This window comes from Neofelis nebulosa, chromosome 8, assembly GCF_028018385.1.
Source record: "Neofelis nebulosa isolate mNeoNeb1 chromosome 8, mNeoNeb1.pri, whole genome shotgun sequence".
Lineage (NCBI taxonomy): Eukaryota > Metazoa > Chordata > Mammalia > Carnivora > Felidae > Neofelis > Neofelis nebulosa.
In genome coordinates, this window is record NC_080789.1 from 46,419,689 (window position 1) to 46,443,236 (window position 23,548).

Sequence of the window (23,548 nt, forward strand, 5' to 3'; positions counted from 1 at the left end):
GAGAAGCTGAGTAAATTACCCAGTCACAGAGCTTGTAAGTGGTAGAATAAGGCCTGACCCCACGTCCTCTGAAATTACATTCCATGCTCTTTCCACTACAACATGCATACAAATTTAGTTAATTCCAAAGAACGGCTTGAAATATTATCTTTCCTTATCTGTGTAAAATTGATTACCCTCATTTGATGCACCATTGGAACTCTAACAGCTGGTGCAACAGGGGCCTGAAATTTTAGGAAGCACGTATACATTTTTTAATTAGACAAGTTTTCTCTGGGAAATATGTCAGTGGGTTGGCTTTTTTTCTTTTTTTCTCTATTAGGATTGGTTCTACCTAACCCTATTGAGGACAAAACTGTCCTCAATGTAGCTGGGATTGGTGGTGGTAGAGAACTGGAGTGAACACAGAATTGTGCCATGGCTTCTGGAGACTTCCATGAAATGGGCCAGAGATTATGCATTGTTTTTCTAGAACGACTCCTACAACTTCCCATTGACCCCTACCCCCACCTCACATTCCATTCACAACAAAATCATTGGTCTCTTTAAATGAGCATGCTCTTCCCACTTCTACTTTTGAGCCACTTTAATCAGGCTTCCACTTTATGGCCAGAATGGTCTATTAAAAATGCAACTCTGAGGTGCCTGGGTGCCTCAGCCAGTTAAACGTCCAGCTCTTCATTTTGGCTCAGGTCATGATCTCAGGGTTCGTTAGATCGAGTCCTGTGTTGGGCTCTGTGCTGACAGCCTGCTTGAGATTCTCTCTCCCTCTCTCCCTGCCCCTCCCCGACTTGGGCACATGCATGTGCACATGCTCTCTCTCTCTCAAAAATAAATAAACATTACAAAAGGCAACTCTGATAAACCACTTATGTGCGTATAATTCTTCAATGGCTCCCCATTATATTCAAGATAAAATACAAACCCCTTACTGCAGCCTACAGGGCCTTACATGACCTGGCCCTTGTCCTATTCTCCAGCCTCAGACAGCACGATTTCCCCTCAGCCCATTGTGTTCCAGCCCAATGGACTCCTTCAAGTTTTTTCTAGGCTCAGGACTCACATAATACTATTTCATCTGCCCAGAATATTCTCTCCTTTATTGTCCGTGTAGGTGCTACCTTCTTAGAGATCCTCCTTGACCACCCAATCTAAATTAGACCCCCTGTTATCATTTCTCTAACTACCTTGTGCTTTTCCTTTGAAGTAGTTAAAACAATTTAGGACTACATTTTATTTGCATGTTTGTTTAATATCACTTTCCCCCCACATGCACATAAGCCACATGAGGACAGTTTCTATACCTGCTTTTTTTTCACTATTGCCTGGCTTATAGTAGATATTCAATAGAGTGTCTTGAACAAATGAATGCCCTTTCACAAACTGTTTTCTCAGCCTGGAATGCAGCAAAAAGGATAATTTTGCACCAATATCATAAGCATTATGATATTACACCTCGAGCAAAGATAGAAGGTGCATGTAAGTAGCTGGTAACGATAAAGGCATTTTATGGGTAGTTATGCTAACTTGATTTTTCTACTGGATTTCATTGACTGCCTTACAAGCAAATGATAGGGAAAGAGCACAGAAGGATTGGGTCAAGCATCATATTCTATTCTGTTGTATCTACATACCCTTATGTTATAGAGAACATACAATTGAGAATCTGGGATATGTAAGTGTATCAGCGTGGGTTTCTTTTAAAGAAATGAATATTCATATCAACTTTTGTGTCATTTTGTTGGGGGTAAGTAAAGATAAAACTCAGCTACCCTTTATTTTCTCCAAATTTGGAAATACTTTTTCTGTCCTCCCAAGAAACAAGATTGGGAGCAGAGACTGGATAAAGCTATTGTTTTAGCTCCCTCTGCTGGCGGTGAGTGATGCTTTTAGCAGGAGGCGAGTTGACCTTGCAAATATTGCTAAGGAGACCGGGATGGAACTCTACCATTGCGGCTGCACTCCCTCTGGGAAAGGGAGGAAGCACACGTGCTCTGTCTGAAACAATTTTTAACAGCCATGTTGAGATATAGTTTACATGCCACAAAGTTCACCCGGTTGAAGTGTGTAATTCAAGAGTTTTTTAAGCATGTTTGTAGAGTTGCCTAGCTATCATTATAATCTAATTTTAGCACATTCTCACCACCCCCTAAAATAAACCTTCGCTCCGTTTATCCATCACTCCTCATTTCTCCCTCCACTCCCTCTTGCCCCTAGCATCCTGGCAAACACGAACCTTTCTGTCTCTTTAAATTTCCCTATTTTGTACATTTTGTATAGATAGGGTCATATTATTATGAGGTCTTCTTTGACCCCCTTATTTCATTTAGCATACTGTCTTTGAGGCTAACCCATATTTCAGCATGTACCAATATTTCATGGATTTTTATCGATAAACAATATTCCATGTCATAGACATACCACATTTCATTGATCTTTTCTTCAATTGATGGACAGTTGGGTTGTTATCTCCACTTTTTTTTGTTGCTATATGTGATGCTACTATGAACATTAGTGTATAAGTTTTTATGTGGGCATGTTTTCACTTCTATTGTGTGTATACTTCAGAGTAGAATTGGCAGGGTCATATCTATATTTAACATTTGAGGAACTGCCAGATTACTTTCCAAAGTGGGTGCACCATTTTACATTCTCACACACGTTCTCTTTTCAATAGATTTACAAAGTAGTACTTAAGGGGCACCTGGGTGGCTCAGTTGGTTAAGCATCCAACTCTTGATTTCAGCTCAGGTCATGATCTCATGGTTTCTGAGTTGGAGCCCTGCACCAGGCTCTGGGCTGACAGCATGAAGCCTGCTTGAGATTCTCTCTCTTTTCCTTGGCCCTCCCCTGCTTGCACGTGTGCATACTCTCTCTCTCTAAAAATAAATAAATAAAGTTAAAAAAACAATTTAAAAGGTAGTATTTAAGAGAAAGAGAACTTAAATTTAATAAATATTACTTATCACTTATTCTTCTATTTTACTTAAGTACTTTTATATTTATTATCTTCATTTGCTTTTTTATTCTTTTTTCTCCGTTACTACTGTATAATCTCTTTTTCTCCGTATAATCTCTTTAGTTTTCTGTCCTGTAAATTTGGGTGAAAAATGATATCTAAGTTTCCACTCAACTCAAATATATTAGGTGAGAATGAAAAACCCAAATATTGTCTTGATCACTAGCTTCCTCAATGACACTGCTGTAATATCCTTCTGGGTAAGTAAGTGGCTTAGAGTGTTGACTCTAGAGTCAGATTACCTGAGTTTAGATCCTTGGTTCACCACTTTCTTATTGTATGACCTTGGACAAAGACTTAATTTCCTGTCTTATGTATAAAATGAGAATAACAATAGTCATAATCGAATGGGATTGTTATGCAGACATGAGAAATGAGACAAAGTGCTTCACACAGTGCCAGGTTCAAATGCAGGGAGCTCTCAATAATACTGGTTATTATTATGAGTCTATGTTATTCCCTCTGAGCTCTTTGGACCTGAATTTGGAACTGTAAGTAGGTAGGTAGATGTAGAGATTGCTCCTGGAAAATGATGGCTACTACATTAAACAGGGGCTCCTTTTTTTAATGTTTATTTATTTTTGAGAGACAGAGAGAGAGAGAGAGAGAGAAGGAGCAGAGAGAGCAGAGAGAGAGAGAGACAGAGTGCGAGTGGGGAAGGAGCAGAGAGAGAGAGGGAGACACAGAATCCAAAGCAGGCTGCAGCCTCTGAACTATCAGCACAAAGCCTGATGTGGGGCTCCGATCCACGAACTGTGAAATCACCACCTGAGCTGAAGTCAGATGTGTAACCAACTGAGCCCCCCAGGTGCCCCAATAAGGGCTCCTTTAGAAAGCAGGGAGAAGAAAAGAATAAACAATCAGGATGGATGCTGTTGTATGAACATGTACATATGTGGAATCTTCAATCTGTATCTGCATCTTCAGAAGCAAAATACTCAACGTTGGCAAAAATTCTGTGGCATTAAAGGGCTGAAAGATTGGATGAGATCGAGATTTTGAACTTCTTATTAACTTAGCTTCTCTAAAACATTTTTGGGGCCATTTACCCTATTTAAAATCTTATAAAAGCAGTGAGCCCTGTCTATAAAAAATGTTCATATGTGTATGTACCCAAAATTTTCATAAACTTTCAGGGTAGTCATGTACTGAGGCACCGAAGACCACAGAAGTTCATGCTAATAAGTGCTGCATTAAATGTGAAAGATTATTTATGTAGCTCCCCTTTAGGCATTATGAAATTATTTGTTTTTACCTTAAAAAAATTCTACTTTCATTTTCCTCAGAAAACTTGGAAAAAACATGTAAAATCATTGGACTTGAACCTTTGAAATGTCCATTTTTTCCCTTACAGTTTAAAAAAAGTTTATATTTATGGAATTTAAGGAAAGATAGTATGAGCTTAAGCTCTTAGCACAACAGAGACAAAAAAAAAAAAGATACTCAGAGAACAATGTCATGGCTCCCAAGTATGTAAAGATTCTTGAGCTCAACTGTGAGGAGACAAGACCTGTGTTTATGAGAAACTTGAATGTTTTGTACACAAAGGTAGGAGAGTAAAGTGAAGAATGGGATGGCCTTTTCTTCACGCTGGACTGGACGGGGGAGGCGGCACTGAGGGAGGACTGTGGCCCCTTCTGATGTTTCCAGGAGCCTTAAGATCTGTGAATCGTCCAAATCTCCTAGGTCTTGCACCTCTGTCAGGTTCTCTGAGACTGTGAAGACAGAGAGGTGGAAGATGGCCTGTGCTTTGCAGTTCATTCCCTATTGGTGGAGGAGTTCCCGCTTGATCTCCAGAGCTTGCAATAGATATGAGATCAGATGTGAAATGAAGGCACTTTTTTCATCTATAGGTAGATGCTCTTAAATGAGGATCATGCCTCAAGATTTCCCCTCTGTTCTGCCTTCTTCATGGGCTACATTTTATTACCTGTTCAGTTCCTCTCTGCTTGCTTCCCACCTCTCCAAATACCTAGCCCTGTGTGTATGATGTGAGATATACTCTTCCTACACCTATGAGCTCTAGTTGGATTCATTATCTGGTGTCGTACTACAGAGATGTGGTCAAATTTTAGCTCTTCACTCTTACCCATAAATTTAAAAAGAAACTCTAGGGGCACCTGGGTGACTCGTTCGGTTAAGCATCTGACTTCGGCTCAGGTCATGATCTCACGGTTCATGGGTTTGATCCCCGCATTGAGCTCTGTGCTGACAGCTCAGAGCCCGGAGCCTTGTTCGGATTCTGTGTCTCCCTCTCCCTCTGCCCCTCCCTGGCTTACGCTCTGTCTCTCTCTCAGAAATAAACATAAAAAAAAGAAGCTTATTTCTAAATCAAGAAGCTGAAGCTTCAGTATGGAAGCTGACTGAAAAAACTGTATGGTCATTTATAAATTGGACTTTTTGAAATGCTAAACATGTTAAATTTACTCTTAGAAACCTTCAAGTAATAAACTGCAACTCCAATCTGCTACTGTGAATAAGATGATAATCAAAGATTTTATTGTAATTTTTCATGAGGGCTCTTTGGACCTGTAATGCAAGAGGCATTTCAAATTTTGGATTGCCCTTTAAAAGAAAATGCCAAGTATGTTAAATTGTGCACTTAGTTTTTAATGTGGAGGAACGAATCCCAGGTTCAATGAATTAACAAAATTCTTCAGAGCTCTAAGTATATTTGCAATTAAGACACTGTACTTGCTGTGCACTGGCTGATTCTTTCTCCGGGAAAGCTTTGTTTCTCTGTGAAACCAAAACTCCTGCCATTGATCTGTACTCACAAAACCCTGTTGATTTAAACAAGACTCCCAGAGGTGGAACAACAGCAAAACCAAGAGACTCAATTTACTAAGCTTGGGTTACAGGAAACATATTTAATAGCAGACAGTTCCTGTTTTCATTGTTTTCCATCTAAGTTCCTACAAAATCAGATTGTCTTTAAATAGATGCTGCTGCCATTGGGACAAGGTTCAGTTTCACATCCCTAAAGAAATAAAGAGTTTTGTAAAAATCCACTCTACCTTGGCCTCACATATAATGAGCCTAAGTCAAGCCAGACGGATCAAGATGGATATCATGCTAAAACAGTGATAGAATAACAACACTAAAGATGTGAAACACATACTTTTTTAGACTTTTTAATGTAGCCCTCAATAGCCCAGGAGCGATTGCTGGTCAGTGGAAGTGAAAAGGATTTTCATTTGAAAGCAATCCCTTTTTGTCTGTTTTAGAAGCATAACACAGGTCAGTCTTAAAGATTTCTGAGGAGAGAAAGGAGGGGAAATAGTTGGAGAAAATCATCACCTATGATTGTTCTCACTGTTTGGAAGGATCCTGGGTTTGGTAGGAGTCTTGGAATTTTGCCTTGACAGAGATGAACTCTGACCGAATAGCAATAATACTAAAGCTGATAATAATGATGATGATGATGATGGCCAATGTTAAGCACATAGTATGTGTCACAAGTCCCATGCTAAGCATTATACACACACACACACACATATAAATATATATATGATCTTATTTAATATAACAGTTCATAATGCTTGGATTAATACCTCAACCCTGAATGGCTGCATAGTATGATGATTAAGGGAAGGTATAGGGTTTTGTTCCTCCTCCACCAGAAATTTAGTGACCTAAAGTAATTTACTGAGTCTTAGTTACTTAATCTGTAAAATAGCACAGGAAGGCTTACCTCATTGATTTTTGTGAGGATTAAATAATCCTCTGCCGGTAGCAGAGACAGACAACCAACCACCCTGCAGTTTGAATGCAGTGAGATCCGTGGGATATAGGTGTGGAACAGTGGGAAGATTTTGCGGGAGGATTTCCTGATCTCCCAGGTCTTTGGGGATGCCGGACTTCCTCAAGGAGCGGCCCTCTAAGTGGAGGCTTGGGTTATGGATGGGAGCAATTCAGGAGAAAATAAGGGAAGGGTGTGCTGGTTGTAGGGTTAGTGTGTTCTTGGGGAATTGCCTGTTGCTGCGCAGCTGCAAGGTCAGGAAGCCGGGAGGTGGAGAAAAAAACAAGCAGGAAAAGTAAGCAAGCCCTGTTCCTAAAGGAGTTTGGAGGCATTCTAGGGAGCTTGAACTTTCTCCTGAGGTCAGAGGCGGGGAGCCAGTGAAGAGTTTGAAGTGGGAGAGTGACATAATTAGATTTGCTTTCACTCTCTTTGAGATTAAAGCTACTGTGTGAACAGAGACCCTTTCCTGACCCCACATTAGAGCAAATCTATGACCTTGACCTCTTTGGTTTTAGGACTGTCAGCAAGTGACATCAAGTATCATCAAACAGGTATTTGACTCTCACTGCTGTGATTTCTGTTATAACCTCTTATGGGCCTGAATTATTTCCTTATCTAAGTGGGGTGGTTCTTTTTTTTTTTTTTTTAACGTTTATTTACTTTTGAGAGAGAGAGGGAAACAGAGTGCGGGGGGGGGGGGGGGGGGGGGAGGGCAGAGAGAGAGAGGAAGACACAGAATCCGAAGCAGGCTCCAGGCTCAGAGCTGTCAGCACAGAGCCTTACGTGGGGCTCGAACTCACGAGATCATGACCTAAGCTGAAGTAGGATGCTCAACGGACTGAGCCACTGTGTCGGCCACGTGAACACATTTTTTTCTTGAGTTGCCGTATTGCCTATACTTAATATATTAAATGCAGCTAAGAATTAGTATTCATGTTTACTTTTAACTGCTTTCTTCTCAATTGCAACCATTTACCGAGAGATGGTTAGGAAAAGCAAACCATTGTCTAATGTTAATCTAAGTAAAACAATAGTAAGTAGACACTCTGTCTCTTCTTACCTCCAACCCGGCTGCTTGTTATTTGAATGAAACACACAATGAAATCCAATTACATAAGGGATTCTTTTGGGGGGATGGGAGGCCTATCTGTGCTTCTGCTCACTCTGAATAGAAAATTGATTCCATTTTATTATCACAATCTTACATTCCCCGAAAAGTCTGAGAAAATCATCTTTAAAATAAAATTAGATAACAGTGGCTTTCTAGGGCATATCTTATTAAATGATTAGCAATTACTATTCTATAAAATATTTATTAAAATACCAATACCTGCATAGTTAAAGGTTGAACTTAGGACAAAAATACGAAGTCACATTGGATTGTTTGGATTTCTGTGGAAGCAAGCACTTAACACATTGAAATCAAGTGAATGCTTATTTAGAACTCCATATGTTCTAGACTTGTGGTAAAATTAGAAAGTTTTAATATATCCACAAATAACAATCTATGCATAGTACCTAAAGGTAAATAGTTATAATTTAATTTCAAGAGAAATTAAATGTTAGAGGACTGTGATAAAACATTTATTGGAAAATTTTAGAATTTTTTAAGAAAGAAAAATATGTATAATGGAAATCAAATATATTTGCTTTGAGTTGTTCGTGAAGTGACTTAGCACTCTTGGAGCATTTTATGTTTTACTAACGTTGTTAAATCCCATCTGGTGTTTGTAAAGTCTTTTACTATCCCCTGCTGGGACAGGCAGACATTGGTTTGCATGACTGTGTGTTCCGAAAATATTTTTAAAAAGTATCTAGTGGATTTTTACCAACTGTAGCAGGATGATAGAAGACCACATTTCCATTATGATGCCTTCAGGAATGGAGACAAATGTCATCAGGTCACAAAATATCCATCAGTTTTACACTGTGTGACATTTGGGGAAGAATGTAAATGATTAGTGGTTTTCAAAAGTTGTTTGGAATTCAACATTCTGTGTAGATATTACTTGAAAAATATTTATAGGTTCTGAGTCAGTGAGATGCAATTTATTCCTCCATGGAATTCATTCGAGAATGTGTGGAATATTGCCTTGAACCTTAGTCATTCCAACCAATTCCCTGGAAGTATCATTATTGTCAATAAACAGGTTGTTCTGCCTCCTTGAGTGATTTTTATTGTAGTATGATCCCCTATATTTCTGGAAATCAACAAAACTTTTGTATGAAGAGAAAATAATTCAGCAAGGATTTATTGAATAATTTCTGTGTTCGAGGCAGTCTTATAGGCATTGAGAGAAATGAAAAACAATCAGACATGATTCCTATTTCAAACAACTTATAGTTAGGTGGAGAGACAGATAAAAAAACAAAGTAAGCTATTTCAAAAATGAAGTATAATAAAGATGTTTTACTGACACTGAGAAAGGAGCAATGAAATTTGATTGGGGGATGAAAAAAGGCATCATAGTGAAAATAAAACAGGCCTTGAAGAATAAGCATAATTTTATTTTAAAGGAGGTGGTAAAGGTTGTATATGTAAAATAAGTAGTAAATTTTACAATATATTATATTCCAAGGTAAACTTACATAGAAGTCAGAATGTAGTAAAAAGAATTTATAGATGGACACCTCAATTTTAATCTTGGCTCTGGGACTAACAGTGTAAGCTTAGGCAATGCTCAGCTAACACTTATTGAGTCCTTATGATATCTTGGGCACTGTTTTAGGTGTTGGAGTTACAATGGTAAATGTGACAGGTAGGGTATCTAATAGCATGCATTTTAGTGGGAGGAGATGGGAAGAAATAAATGCAAAAATTAATAAAAAAAGAAAAAAGCAAGGAATAATTAGTACTGTGATAAAATAAAGCAGGTAGTGTGATAAGAAGATGAGAATGGGCTGCTTTAGGTTGTCTGTCATGAGAAAAGACCCATCTGAAGAGGTGATATTCTAGCTGCAGTCTGAATGACAATGAACTTTTCACATGAAGCCTTGTGTAAGATCATTACAGAGTAGGATCTATAAAGTAGGAACATGCTTGAGTGTTGTAGGAATAGAAATGGGTCTACTGGCTGGAGAGAGGGGAGAGAAGCCATGAAGTTAGAGTTCTTGGCAGATTCTCCAGGGTTTTGTGTACAGGATAAAATAACTTGGCCCCTATTTTAAGTATGGTGGGGAATTACTCAAGTGTCTAAGCCAGTTTGTTTTATGGGTTATGTTTTACAAAGATCACTCTGGCTGGTGGGTTAGAGTATGGAGTGGACAAGTGTGGAAATAGGGACATGAGTTAGGAGGCTCTTGCTGTAGTTCAAGTCATGATGGTTATGTTGACTGGTGGGAGCAGTGGACATGAAAACATGCATAAACTTCAAGGATGATACATAGGTTCTTTCTTTGCGTAACTGGAAGGGTGGTGGCGACATTCACTGAGATAGGGAACGCTGGGGGTATGGAGGTTTGGAGGGCATGACTCTTGATATCCCTAAGTTCACCTTCCCAGTTCCAAAATGTCAGCGATAATACCAATCTTCCCAGATTGTTGTTGTCATCGTAGGAATTAAATCAAATGAAGGAGTTTATGTAAAGTATCGGCCACAAGTAACAGCTTAGCAATTGTCAGTTACTGTTTCTATATCCCAATAATAGGTTTAAATAAACAATTCCAAAAAAGGAGAGGTGAGGATCCATTGCACATTTTTCATGACTCTAGACTGTTTTAAAAAATTCTCATTTCATGTGTTTTATACTAAACTGATTATTTGATTATCTTGCGTTGGATGTGCTTGCAGCCAGGAAATTCTATTGAATTCTATTGAAGCAATGACTCCTGGAAGGAGATAGAAGTGGGAGATTCTACATTATGGAGACTGGCAGTGTGGAATATGAGTTGTTTTCTGTGCACCTGTAAGGATATTCCCATCTGAAGATATGCTAGTGATGGTTGAATTGGATTGTGGTATGATGCCCACAGACCTTAATTTAACCTTAAATGACAGAGGGACACTCATGTCACTCTATTGGATGGCTCAGAGGCTTGGACTTACATTAGAATCATTTATCTATTGCCTCCTTTTGGCTGCTAAATCAGTATGCTTCTGATTACATTGTTTGCTTTGTCTACTGATAGCAGGACTAAGTGGAAGGGGTGCCTGGGTGGCTCAGTTGGTTAAGCGTCCGATTCTTGGTTTTGGCTCAGGTCAGGATCTCATTATTAGTGGGTTTGAGCCCTGTGCAGGGCTCTGCACTGGCAGCATGGAGTATACTTGGCCTGCTTGGGATTCTTTCTTTCCTTCTCTCTCAGCCCCTGATCCCTCCCCAACCTCTCTCTCTCTCTCTCTCAAATAAATAATAAAGAAACTTAAAAAAAAAAGATCAAGTGGAAACCTGAAAAATCACCAGATGATTACCAAGTATTAGGCTATGGTAAGAGAGAGCTGACCCTTGATCTTAGAACTGAGAAAGGTTTTGATTCTTGACATGCAATGAAAGCTTTTGGACACTAGAGGACACTTTGCAGGCTGCATTCTCAGGGCACAGCTACAGCTTTCTCTAGGCGTAAGTCTTCGGGCAGTACCTTCTTATGGCCTCAGAAAAGAGGGCTTGTCTGGCTATTGCTAAAACTGTTACATCACAGACTCCCATTGACCATGTTGGGGTTCTACCTTTGTCTTAGGGTGCCTCCCATGTTGGAGTTGTCTTCCAAAACTCAGTATGGGCTTCCTCAGCCCTTTAGGGCCTTCCGTCTTTCACCCAAGATACCTGTCCTGTGGGTAATGCCCCAGGGAGTATACTCTCTTTAGGCTAAATGCACCCCAACTCTCCACTGGCCCATTAGTGTCAGATAACTGCCTTTGTTTAGATAGTTAAATTATTCGCATTCATTCCTCAAATCCTGCTCTTGAGTAATCATAATCATTTAACTATTGAAAACAATTTTAGGACTGGTTAGTGTTTGTTTTTTGTGTTTTTTTTTTCTGTATTTTTTTTTTTTTTACAGTCTCCAACACATGAAAGTGCTTAAAATGCCCTTTTTTTTTTTTAACCTTTTATTTTTGAGACAGAGAGAGACAGAGCATGAATGGGGGAGGGTCAGAGAGAGAGGGAGACACAGAATCCGAAGCAGGCTCCTGGCTCTGAGCTGTCAGCACAGAGCCTGACACGGGGCTTGAACTCACGGACTGTAAGATCATGACCTGAGCCGAAGTCAGACGCTTAATCGACTGAGCCACCCAGGCACCCCTTAAAATGCCTTTTAACGGTGAAGCTGATTATCTTCATAACTGAAATTCAACAAGACAGGTTATAAACAAGAAATACAAAATTTGGGGGGAATAACAGACTTAATTCCAGTTATAGGTTCACAAATACACTTGCCATATTCATAGGGTAGAGAAAGGCAGAGTGACAATAGACTTTCTGGTGGGCTTACTTCAGTGGGTGGAGATGTGAGGTGCCCTGAAGGCAGAGCGCAGAGCAATCTTGCATTTCTCAGCCTGGCACCTGGGTCAGCCTTGAAGATGGAAATTCACAGGTATTTATGTCAATACTAATCTAAGTTCTTAAATTACCTTTCTTTTGTTAATTTTTTAGCATAGTTTTATATTTAGATTGAAAATATGATGTCTAAGAAATTAATAAAACAGGGATACTTTGTGAAGATAAAAGTATAGATTTAAAAATTATTTATTATTTATGAAATCTTATTACAACATATGTTACATATTTTTCTTCTTAAATTTAGGTCTTAAATAGGACATTACTATTCCTTAATTCATAATTCCATTTGTTTTTAAAGAGGCCTGAACCTTCTATTACACCTCTTTACCACCTCTTATCAGTGACTTTGCAAATTGACTTGTCTCTTCCCTCCACCAGACTCTTCCCTCAACTGTTGTTTATAGTAGACAAGAGGACCTCAGAAACCTCACTTATGTAAATGTTTGGTAGGAGAGTTGACTTGTTATTGGTGTAAATAACACAGCCAGGCACAATAAAGAGTAATGTATTATTTCCCCAAGGAGAGGGGCAGTTACCATGAAGGAATAGTAAATGATTCCTCAGTCTGTTTAACATGATCATAGGCTTTAAAGTGCATTCAATTAGATAGTGGGTAAATCATTGTTCTTGAATTTTCTTTCAATTCTTCTAATTACTTTAAAAGATAGTCTTAGTTTTGTGCACATTTATATCTTTCGAACACTTTGAATCTTTTATTTTATTTTGGGGAAAACACTTTTGTTATTTATTTTTATTTTGATTCAAGTTAGTTAACACATACTGTAGTATTGGTTTTAGGAAGTAGAATTTAGTGATTCATCACTTACATATATCATCCAGTGCTCATCCCAATAAGTGCCCTCCTTAATGCCCATCACCCATTTATCCCATCTCCCCACCTATCTCCCCTTCAGCAACTCTCAGTTTGTTCTCTACATTTAAGAGCCTCTTATGGTTTCCCTCCCTCTCTGTTTTTATCTTATTTTATTTTTTCTTCCTTTCCTCTATGATCATCTGTTTGTTTCTTAAATTCCATATGTGAATGAAATAATATGATATTTGTCTTTCTCTGACTTATTTTGCTTAGCATAATACACTCTAGTTCCATCCACGTTGTTGCAAATGGCAAGATTTCATTCATTTTGATGGCTGAGTAATATACATTTATATATATATATATATATATATATATATATATATATATATCTTCTTTATTTATTCTTCATCTTCTTTATTTATTCATCAGTTGATGAATATTTGGGCTTTTTCTATAATTTGGCTAATGTTGATAGTGCTGCTATAAACATTGGGGTATATGTGCCCCTTTGAATCAGCATTTATCCTTTGGATAAATACCTAATAGTGCGGTTGATGGGTCCTAGGGTAGTTCTATTTTTAATTTGTTGAGGAACCTCCATACTGTTCTCCAGAGTGGCTGCACCAGCTTGCATTCCCACCAGCAGTGCAAAAGGGTTCCCATTGCTCTGTATCCTTGCCAACATCTGTTGTTGCCTGAATTGTTAATTTGGCCATTCTGACAGGTGTGAGGTGCTATCTCGTGGTTTTGATTTGTATTTCCTGATGTTGAGTGATGAGTGATGTTGAGCATTTTTTAATGTGTCTGTTAATCATCTGGATGTCTTCTTTGGAAAAGTGTCTATTCATGTCCTTTGCCCATTTCTTCACTGAATTATTTGTTTTTTGGGTGTTGAGTTTGGTAAGTTCTTTATAGATTTTGGATACTAACCCTTTATTTGATATATCATTTGCAAATATCTTCTCCATTTCCATTGGTTGCCTTTTAGTTTTGTTGATTGTTTCCTTTGATGTGCAGAAGCTTTTTATCTTGATGAGGTCCCAATAATTCACAGAATAGAGAACCCAGATATGGACCCACAATATATGGCCAGCTAATCTTCGACAAAGCAGGAAAGAATATCCAATGGAAAAAAGACAGTCTCTTCAAAAAGTGGTGTTGGGAAAACTGGACAGCGACATGTAGAAGAATGAACCTGGGCCACTTTCTTACACCATACACAAAAATAAATTCAAAATGGATGAAAGTCCTAAATGTAAGAAAGGAAACCATCAAAATCCTAGAGGAGAAAACAAGCAGCAGCCTCTTTGATTGATCTCGGCCACAAAAACTTCTTAGTAGACGTGTTTCCAGAGGCAAGGGAAACAAAAACAAAAATGCACCTTTCATTTTGAAGAAGAGGAGCAGGATTCATACTCAGAGTCTTGGTAGGTATTTATGTATAATTAGAGTTTTTCTTTCTTATTTTTTTGTGTCTTTAAAAAGATGCTTTTTAAAAAAGAAGTTGATTTTAAAGAAAAATATAAGTAAATAATTACAGAAATACATTTTGTATACAAATATTTCAAACAAGTGAATATAGTACTTGACTGATTAAAGCATGTGAGGTATTGGTAAGGGCACAGGCTTTGGACATCAAGACTGTCTCTTCCAGTTAGTCCATGACTTGGGTGAGTATAAAATCCTTTCTAAGCTTCAGTCTCTTCAACTGTAAAATGTGATAATAACAGTACCTATCTCATATGGTTATTTTGAGGATTATATGAAATTTAATATTAAGTCCTTAGCACATTTTAGGTATTCAATGAATGTTAGCTTCCTCTGCTTCCACTATTTCTATCACAATGATTACTTTTGTCTGTAATTTTGGTTAATGGCATATAAATGTTGAGTAGAAACTAAAAATTATGAATAATACATATCTACTTTCATTACCATAGTTTTATTTTTATGAGCTTTATATGACCCTTTACTTCCTCTTAGATAACCTAGTGACTAAAATGTATTGAGTTATAATTGATAAGGTTAATGATATCTCTGGGGATAATAAGAGGAAAGTACGGGGGTGAATGGTGGAGCATAGGAAATTTAAGAAGGAAAACACAAAATCAATATAACTCTTGCCTTGACCTTGAAGAACTAAGAGTATAATTAATCTAGGAATTCAGAACCACTGACTTAATACTATTCATTCTCTCCATTTTAGGTAGATTTTATTTCTTCTATATTCAACTTTATTATATTCTTCAAAGGTTTTCTATATCTATTAGGTACAGGTAAAATATAATGAAATGTACTACACCTTTCAGAGTGAAATAATTTTAGGAGTAGGTGTATGAAGCAGCAAGTGTAGTGATTTTCTGCTTTCTTCACAGAGGTGTACTGCTTATATTCATTCAAAAGAAGAAATGAATTTATTATTTATGTAATAAACTGTAATTTCTCTAGATAATGCTTATAGCAGAATTCATTATAAAGTGACTTAACAAAAATGCCCTAAGCAGAGTGCCAAGACCATTCAATGGGTAAAGAGCAGTATATTCAACAAATGGTGCTGGGAAAACTGGATATCCACATGCAAAATAGTGAAGTTTGGACCTTTACCTTACACCATATATTAAAATTAATTTGAAATGGATCAAAGACCAAACATGAGAGCTGAAACTATAAAACTCTTGGAAGAAAACATAGGGGCAAGTTTTCATGACATTGGATTTGGCAGAGATTTCTTTAATATGACACCAAAGCCACAGGAGACATACACACAAAATAAGTCAAATTTCATCAAAATTAAAAACTTTTGTGCATCAAAGGATACTATCAACAGAATAAAAAGGCAATCCATGGAATGGGAGGTAATTTTTGTAAACCATATATCTGACAAGAGATTAGTATCCAGAATATGTGAAGAACTCCTACAACTCAACAAGAAAGCTATCTAATTAAAAAGTGGTCCAAGGACTTGAGTAGACATTTCTCTAAAAATAAGTATATAAATAACCAGTAAGTACATGGAAAAGATGTTCATCATCACTAATCATTAGGGAAATGCAAATTAAAACCACAATGAGATAGACCTTCACACACATTAAGTTGGCCACTATTAAAAAATCCAGAGAAACAGAAATAGTAAGTGTTGACAAAGGTGCAGAGATATTGGAACCCTTGTGCATTGTAGGTAGGAGCGAAAAATGGTACAGTCACTGTAGAAAACAGTATGGTACTTCCTCAAATAATTGAATATAGAATTATCATGTGATCCAGCAATTCCACTTCTGTGTATATATGCAAAATAAATGGAAGCAGGGCCTGGTCTAGATATTTGTACACCCATGTTAGTAGTAACGTTATTCATAATAGCCAAAAGGTAGGAGAAAACCAAGTGTTCGTCAAATGGATGAGTGAAGAAACAAAATATGGTGTATACATACGATGGAATATTATTCAGGCTTAAAAAGGAAGGAAATTCTTGGGGCATCTAGGTGGCTCAGTCGGTTGAGCATCCAACTCGATTTTGGCTTAGGTCATGATCCCAGATTTGTGGGATCAAGCCCCATGTCAGGCTCTGCACTGAGTATGGAGCCTGCTTAAGATTCTCTCTCTCTCTCACTCTTTCTCTCCCTCTGCCCCTTTCCCCTGCTCGTGTGCACTCTCTCTCTCTAAAATAAAAACATAAAAAATATTTTTTTCAAAAAAGGAAGGAAATTCTCACACATGCTACAACATGGATGAACCTTGAGAACATTATGCTAAGTGAAATAAGCCAGTCACAGAGGACACACGTTATATGATTCCACTTATATGAGGTACCTAGAACAGTCAAATTCAGAGTGACAGAAAATAAAATGACTGCCACCAGAGGCTGGGGGAAGAGGGGATTAGGAGTTATTATTTAATGGGTATATAGTTTCAGTTTGGGAAGATGAAAAATTTCTGGATATGGATAGTGGTGATAGTTGTACAATAATGTGAATGTACTAATTCCATAGAACTATGCACTTAAAAACAGTTAAGGTGGTAAATTTTATGTTATGTGTATTTTATCACAAAAAATAATAAATGCTATAAGTATGTATTTTATGTCTGCTCCATGTTTAGTCCTGAGCTTGGAGAAGAGACATTTCCATAAGCAATATAAGACCTGGCTTTCGCCCACAAAGAGCTTAGAAAGTTCCTGTGGAAGTTCTGTCATAGTTGCTGAAGATAATATATTGACTTCTTTTAGGTCACAATCATTTATTGAGAGCTTGCTAGGTGCAAGGTGGTGTTTGGTTCTGAGGAAGCTTTAATTCCTGTGGGAGAAGAGAACAAAATAAGTAAAATATAGTATGCAGGTGGGAGTGGGTGATTAGTACTATAAAAAAAAAAAAGAAGTAAAGTAAAGCTGAAAAGGAGAGTAGATAGTGTTAGGAGTTCGGGGGTAGGGAATGTCCATTTCTAGATAAGATGGCAAGGAAGAGCCTACTTAGAGGTGACATTTGAGCAAAGACCTGAAGAAGTTGAGAAAGAGAGCCATGTTAATACCTGGGGGGAAAGTATTTTAAACACATGGGCTCTGACGGGCCTAGAAGTGAAAAGGAGCATATAGGACATGATGGGGGGCAGTGAGAAGGGAGAAAGTGGAGCATAGGAGATGAGAAATCAGGAGGGTATGGCAGGTAGGGTGAGGAGTAGATTGAATAGTCTTGAAGATGGATCTAGGGTCTTTCCTCTGTGTCAGAAGAAAGGCAGCTACTGGACTGGAAGGTTTAAATAGAGAAGTGATCTGACTTATGTTTTAATAGGATTACTCTGTCAGACTGTAGGTGGGTATATTAGTTTCCTATTTGTGCTATAATGAATTTCTACAAATTTACTAGTTTAAACCAATACAAATTTATTATCTTATGGTTCTATAGGTCAGAAGTTCTACTGGGCTACAATCAAGGGGTCAGTGAGATTGCATTCCTTTTGGAGACTCCAGGGGCTAATCTATTTCCTTATTTTTTCCAGCTTACAGAGGCCACTTGTATTGCTTGGTTCTTTTCTCTATCTTCAAATCCTTCTCTTTCTCACTCTCTCTTATCTCCTTCTTCCACTTATAAGGACCCTCATAGTTACATTGGGCCCACATGGATAAGCCAAGATAATCTTTCTATCTGAAGATCCTTAACTTAATCACACCTGCAAGGTCACTTTTGCCATGTACTGTAACATATTCACAGATTTGGGGTATTACGACATGGACTTTTTGGGAGAGCCATTATTTTGCCTACCACAGTCTATCCTCTGGCCTCTGTCTTACATACAAAATGTATTCTTCCAATCCCCATATCCCCCAACATCTCAACTCATCACAGCAGCGACTCTCAAAGTCCAGACAACCTCATCTAAATCTCACTAACTGAAAAGTCCAAGATCTCATAATCTAACCAGATATAGTACAGGCTCTGGGTATAATCTATCCTAAGGCACAATTCCTCTCCATCTGTGAACCTACGAAGTTCCAGAAACAAGTTAGCTGCTCTAAAAACACAGTGGTGAGAGGGGTATAGGATAATAGTTACAGACATTCCTTTTCAAAAAGAGAAAAAATGGAAGAAAAAGGGAGTCACCAGTCCCAAACAATTTTGAATCTAGGTGGGCAAACAGCATTATGTTTCAAGATCTTTGGGTTTATGGAAGCCATCCTTACTTTTTCATGAAGAGTAAGTAGTATGGGCTTGCAGCTGGGTATTTTTATCAGTCTGTTTTCTGCTTATAGAATATTGGGAGTCCGACAGCCTTTTTTATTTGTTCTCTGTCTTTTCCAGTCCAAACTGGTTCTGCTTTTATAAAATTTTTGAGTCTTATGCATCCCTTGTGTATGTCTTGGGATTTATTCCATTAGACAAGAGGCTCTTCCATAGGTCTTTCCTAGGTAATCCCATCCCAATGTTTAGCTTCTTTTGAAGTGGCTTAGGGGGAATCTATGAATCACATGTTTAATCTTTTCAAAGAGTTCTGTTTGTGATCGAATACTCCAGTCTTTTGGACCCTTCCAAGGCACTAACAATATATATTATACATATATGAATATTTATTTGAGGTATTATCTGTTTACAGTAAAATTCATAAATTTCAAGTAAACAGTTACATGGATTTTAACATGTTTACACATCCTTGTAATCACCACCCAGATCAAACTACAGAACATTTCAATTCTCCTAACATTTTTTTGGGTGACTTTTCAGTCAATACCCTCAGCAACTTCCCAGAAGTAATGACTATCTGATCTTTATCACTGTAGATCAGGCCGGTCAGTTTGTGGAGCTAACATTTTCTGATGAGCTGGATGTGGGATGTGAGGAATAGAGGAGAATCAAAGGTTACCCCAAGGTTTTTGGCCTGAAGTACTAGATGTTGCTATTAATGGAGGTGGGGGAGGCTGTGGGGGGAATAGGTTGTGAGGTAGGGAGGATAAAATATCAGTTACTCAATTTTGGATATGTAAATCTTGAGATATATACTAGATGTCCAAGTGGAGGTACCAAGTAAGCAATTTTTTATGTGAATTTGAAGTTTGGAACTAGTGACATAAATTTGGGCATCTTCAGCATTTTGATAGTCTTTAAAGCCCTGAAAGTTGGACTGATCAATATATAGAGAAGTTTGAGGATGGAGTGCTGCAATACTTCAATTAAGTGTTAAAAGATCAGGAAGTTGAGGAGGAACCAACAAAGGAGACTGAATAGGAGCAATCTGAGAAGAGGAAAACCAGTAGCATTGCTACCCTGAAAGCCATCTCAAAGTTCGATGTGGCATGATGACAATGTTAAATTTTTAACATAAAAATCACTTTTGTGGTCCTTAAAAAGCATATGAACAACTGCGTTAGTAATATTTTCCAGAAATACAAGTAATGAACTATTACAAAAGTGGACAAAAAATTGTATCACTAGTAATTTTGAAATGACTAACGATCAATTAATTGATATTCTTTTATGATGACTGCTTACTTTGGACTTCAATTTGATACTTGGGCTTTGTTGGTCCCTGAAACTCTCGTAAGAAAATTGGCCTTGGTAAACTTCACAGGAAATAGATTATAGAAATAGAGAACAAGAAAAATATCTCAAACCCATGCAACATCAAATAGAGGTTGTTAAAAAGCTTTGTAATTCTACATGAATTCCAACTTTTAGAGAGAGTGGGGAGTTTCTCTTTAAATATCATCCTAAAAATTGGGCTTTAGCTGGAATAGACTCAAAAGAGGCACGTGGATCAGCGAGGTGTAGGCTAATTTCCACCCGGCTATCCACTAACAGTCAACTGATATCCCAGTTATTCAGTTTCTTCCAAGCAGTGATTGTCAACTGCTTATATCATTGCTGACTTTGGTTTTCTAATGAGAATTAGTAACTCTTGGAACTAGGCAGCTACCATGAAATTCTTTTTGTTGTGACTGTAAGCATATTGCAACCTTAGACCCTTATATTATTTATGATAATGTTCATTGAACTTGTGATGCTGATGATGAGAACACCATGTGGGCTAGTCTGATAGTATGAAACTGCAAGTGGAAAATTATACACCGTGTCACAGTCTCCATCTTGAACATTTTTCAGATTTCTCAGCGCTGTGTAATATAATGGTGCTGTGTGACTCTCATGTCTTCAGAGAGGAAATTATATGGAAAATTACTCTCAGCAGATTGACTGATGACTTGTTAATGATGGCAATGTAACCTGTGTTAATGGAAGATTTGTTAGCTGCATTTTGGATGGCTGATCACATGCTGTTGTGGTCCCACTTACAGTTCTTACTTGGGTGGGTTGGCAAATGCTTGCTATTTTAAACTGGTTTTGGAGGTAGGTGAAAGAGGACATTAAAGTCTCTGAAAGAGCTTTCCCTTCTGTTTTTAAACATGATTGGAAGCTATCTTTTATTTATTGAGGATAATCTATATTTATTTATTGAAGTATGGCCAAACTTACAAAGATCTGAGCAGTAAACTAATCAGCATCAAATTTAGGTATGCTTAACCAATAGGTGCCTTTTTGTTTTGTACCTTTTTCCCTTAGTTTTCAGTGTGTGTGTGTGTGTGTGTGTGTGTGTGTGTGTGGTGTACGTATGTGTGTTTTCTGAAGAGTAGCTCTGGAAATGTGGAAAGTTGCTTTCTCCTATGGAAATATTGAATATCAAATAAGGAACTAACAAAGCTATGTTTTTCCACTTCAAAGATATGGGAACTCAAAATGCATTTTAAAAATACCAACTCATAGTGAATGCCGATTAGATGATCTGATACTACATTGGTAATATATTTGGTATTATAGTTCTTGTACTTTTATAACAAAGTGTGTGACTCAGAGTACATGATCAATAAATATTTTTTTAATTTAACTGGGAAATGAAGTTGGGCTGGCGTAGAAATCACATCATTAATCAGTTTCTTTTGCTAGTTTGTTTATCAGTGCATCTATTAATTTGTTTTATAGTTAATACCTGCCATTTATTATAAGTTGTGATAGGTCTTGTAAAAAAACATAAGAAATATGATGTGGACCTTGATTTCAAAGGATTTACAGTTTCAAGTGGGAGATGATATATATGCAAGGGATTAGAAGATAAAGTAGAAAATTATTACAGTGGGAAAAGATATTCTGAGTTCCAAGTTTATAAGCTCATGGAATTTTGGAACCTAAAACTGTGGTAAGCTCAGGGACATCTGTGCATATTTATTTATTTACCTTTGTTTATTTACTTGTTATTTACCTTTGTTTATTTGCCTGTTATAAACTCTTTAAAATGATGTAATAAGAATTCCTCTTTAATGAGACAACTTAGTTTTAAATTTCACTTCCACAATAAAAAGGCTAGAGTGCCCATTGAAATTGGCATGACATTCACAAGAGGTTGTCCTATGCTGCTTATTGTCTTGTAATAACTGAGGGTCTCTGAATTAGCTCTGCCTACTCTCTCTTACAGGTAATTTATATTTTAAAACTTTAAAAAAATTTAGAAAGACAGATCACGAAATGGAGAGAGGGGGAGAGGGGCAGAGGGAGAGAAAGTCTTAAGTAGGCTCCATGCTCAGCATGGGGTCCCGGGACCCGGGGCTCCATCCCACCCCCCTGGGATCATAAACTAAACTGAAATCAAGAGTAGGATGCTCAAGCGACTGAGTCACCCAGGTGCCCCCCCCAAAACTTTTTAATATTGGAAATTTTAAACATAGCAATATGTTGTTTTTTCTTTTCCTTTTATTAAAAAAATTGTTTAATGTTTATTCATTTTTGAGAGACAGAGAGAGACAGAGTGCAAGCAGGGGAGGGGCAGAGAGAGAGGGAGACAATCTGAAGCAGGCTCCAGGCTCTGACTGTCAGCACAGAGCCCGTCGTGGGGCTCAAACCCATGAACCACAAGATCATGACCTGAGCTGAAGTCGCATGCTTGCCTGACTAAGCCATCCAGGTGCCCCTATTTTTTTTATTCCAGAATTTCTCTTAAATTCTGTGCTGAAAATACAGCACTTTTTAAAATTAAGATGTACAACTAAACTGGCACCATGATCCTGACTCCTTTTGTAGGATGTTGCCAAGGCTTTGATGTAACAGCAACTAAAAAAGTAATAATAGCTTCATATTTTGTTTGTAAAACATTTAATTCTGTTAAAAACATAAACAATATTATAAATATGGCATATATGTATTTCTATTAATGTGAAGCCTTTGCTATATTTATACTTTAAAACATTATTTGGTGATTTAATTCTGTCAATAGGAAGGCAATACCGACATCCTTTTATTTTTCAGGATTCTCTTACATTTTGTACTTATAAGAAGCTTATGCATTGAAACTATGGTGGAGAGTAGGGGAGAATAGCTGGAGAATAGGGGAGGAGGGTGGTTACCAGTGAATTTGTGGAAGTATTTCAATATTTTAACTCCTGACAGGAACATACCATTGTGTGTTCGCTGAATATTAGCTCTGTCTATAAATTTAATTTTACTTTCCTCATTTGTAAAATAAGTAAAAAAATGAATATACTCATAGAAGCTTTGCCTGCCTCATAGAGTTTTTGCGAGATTCAAATAAAATATTTGTAAAATAGTAATAATAGTTTTCTGTCAAGCATCATTGAAAGAGCTGCAATCACTAGAGCATAGAGTTCTCACAAGAATCTTATGAGGTAAGTAAGCACGATTATTCCCATTAGAACAACCCTAGGGGCGCCTGGGTGGCTCAGTCGGTTGAGCGCCGACTTCGGCTCAGGTCACGATCTCGCGGTCCGTGAGTTCGAGCCCCGTGTTGGGCTCTGTGCTGACAGCTCAGAGCCCGGAGCCTGTTTCAGATTCTGTGTCTCCCTCTCTCTGACCCTCCCCCGTTCATGCTCTGTCTCTCTCTGTCTCAAAAATAAATAAACGTTAAAAAAAAAATTAAAAAAAAAAAAAAGGACAACCCTATAAGCCAATATGTTTATAATCCACATTTTACAGAAGGAGAAAGT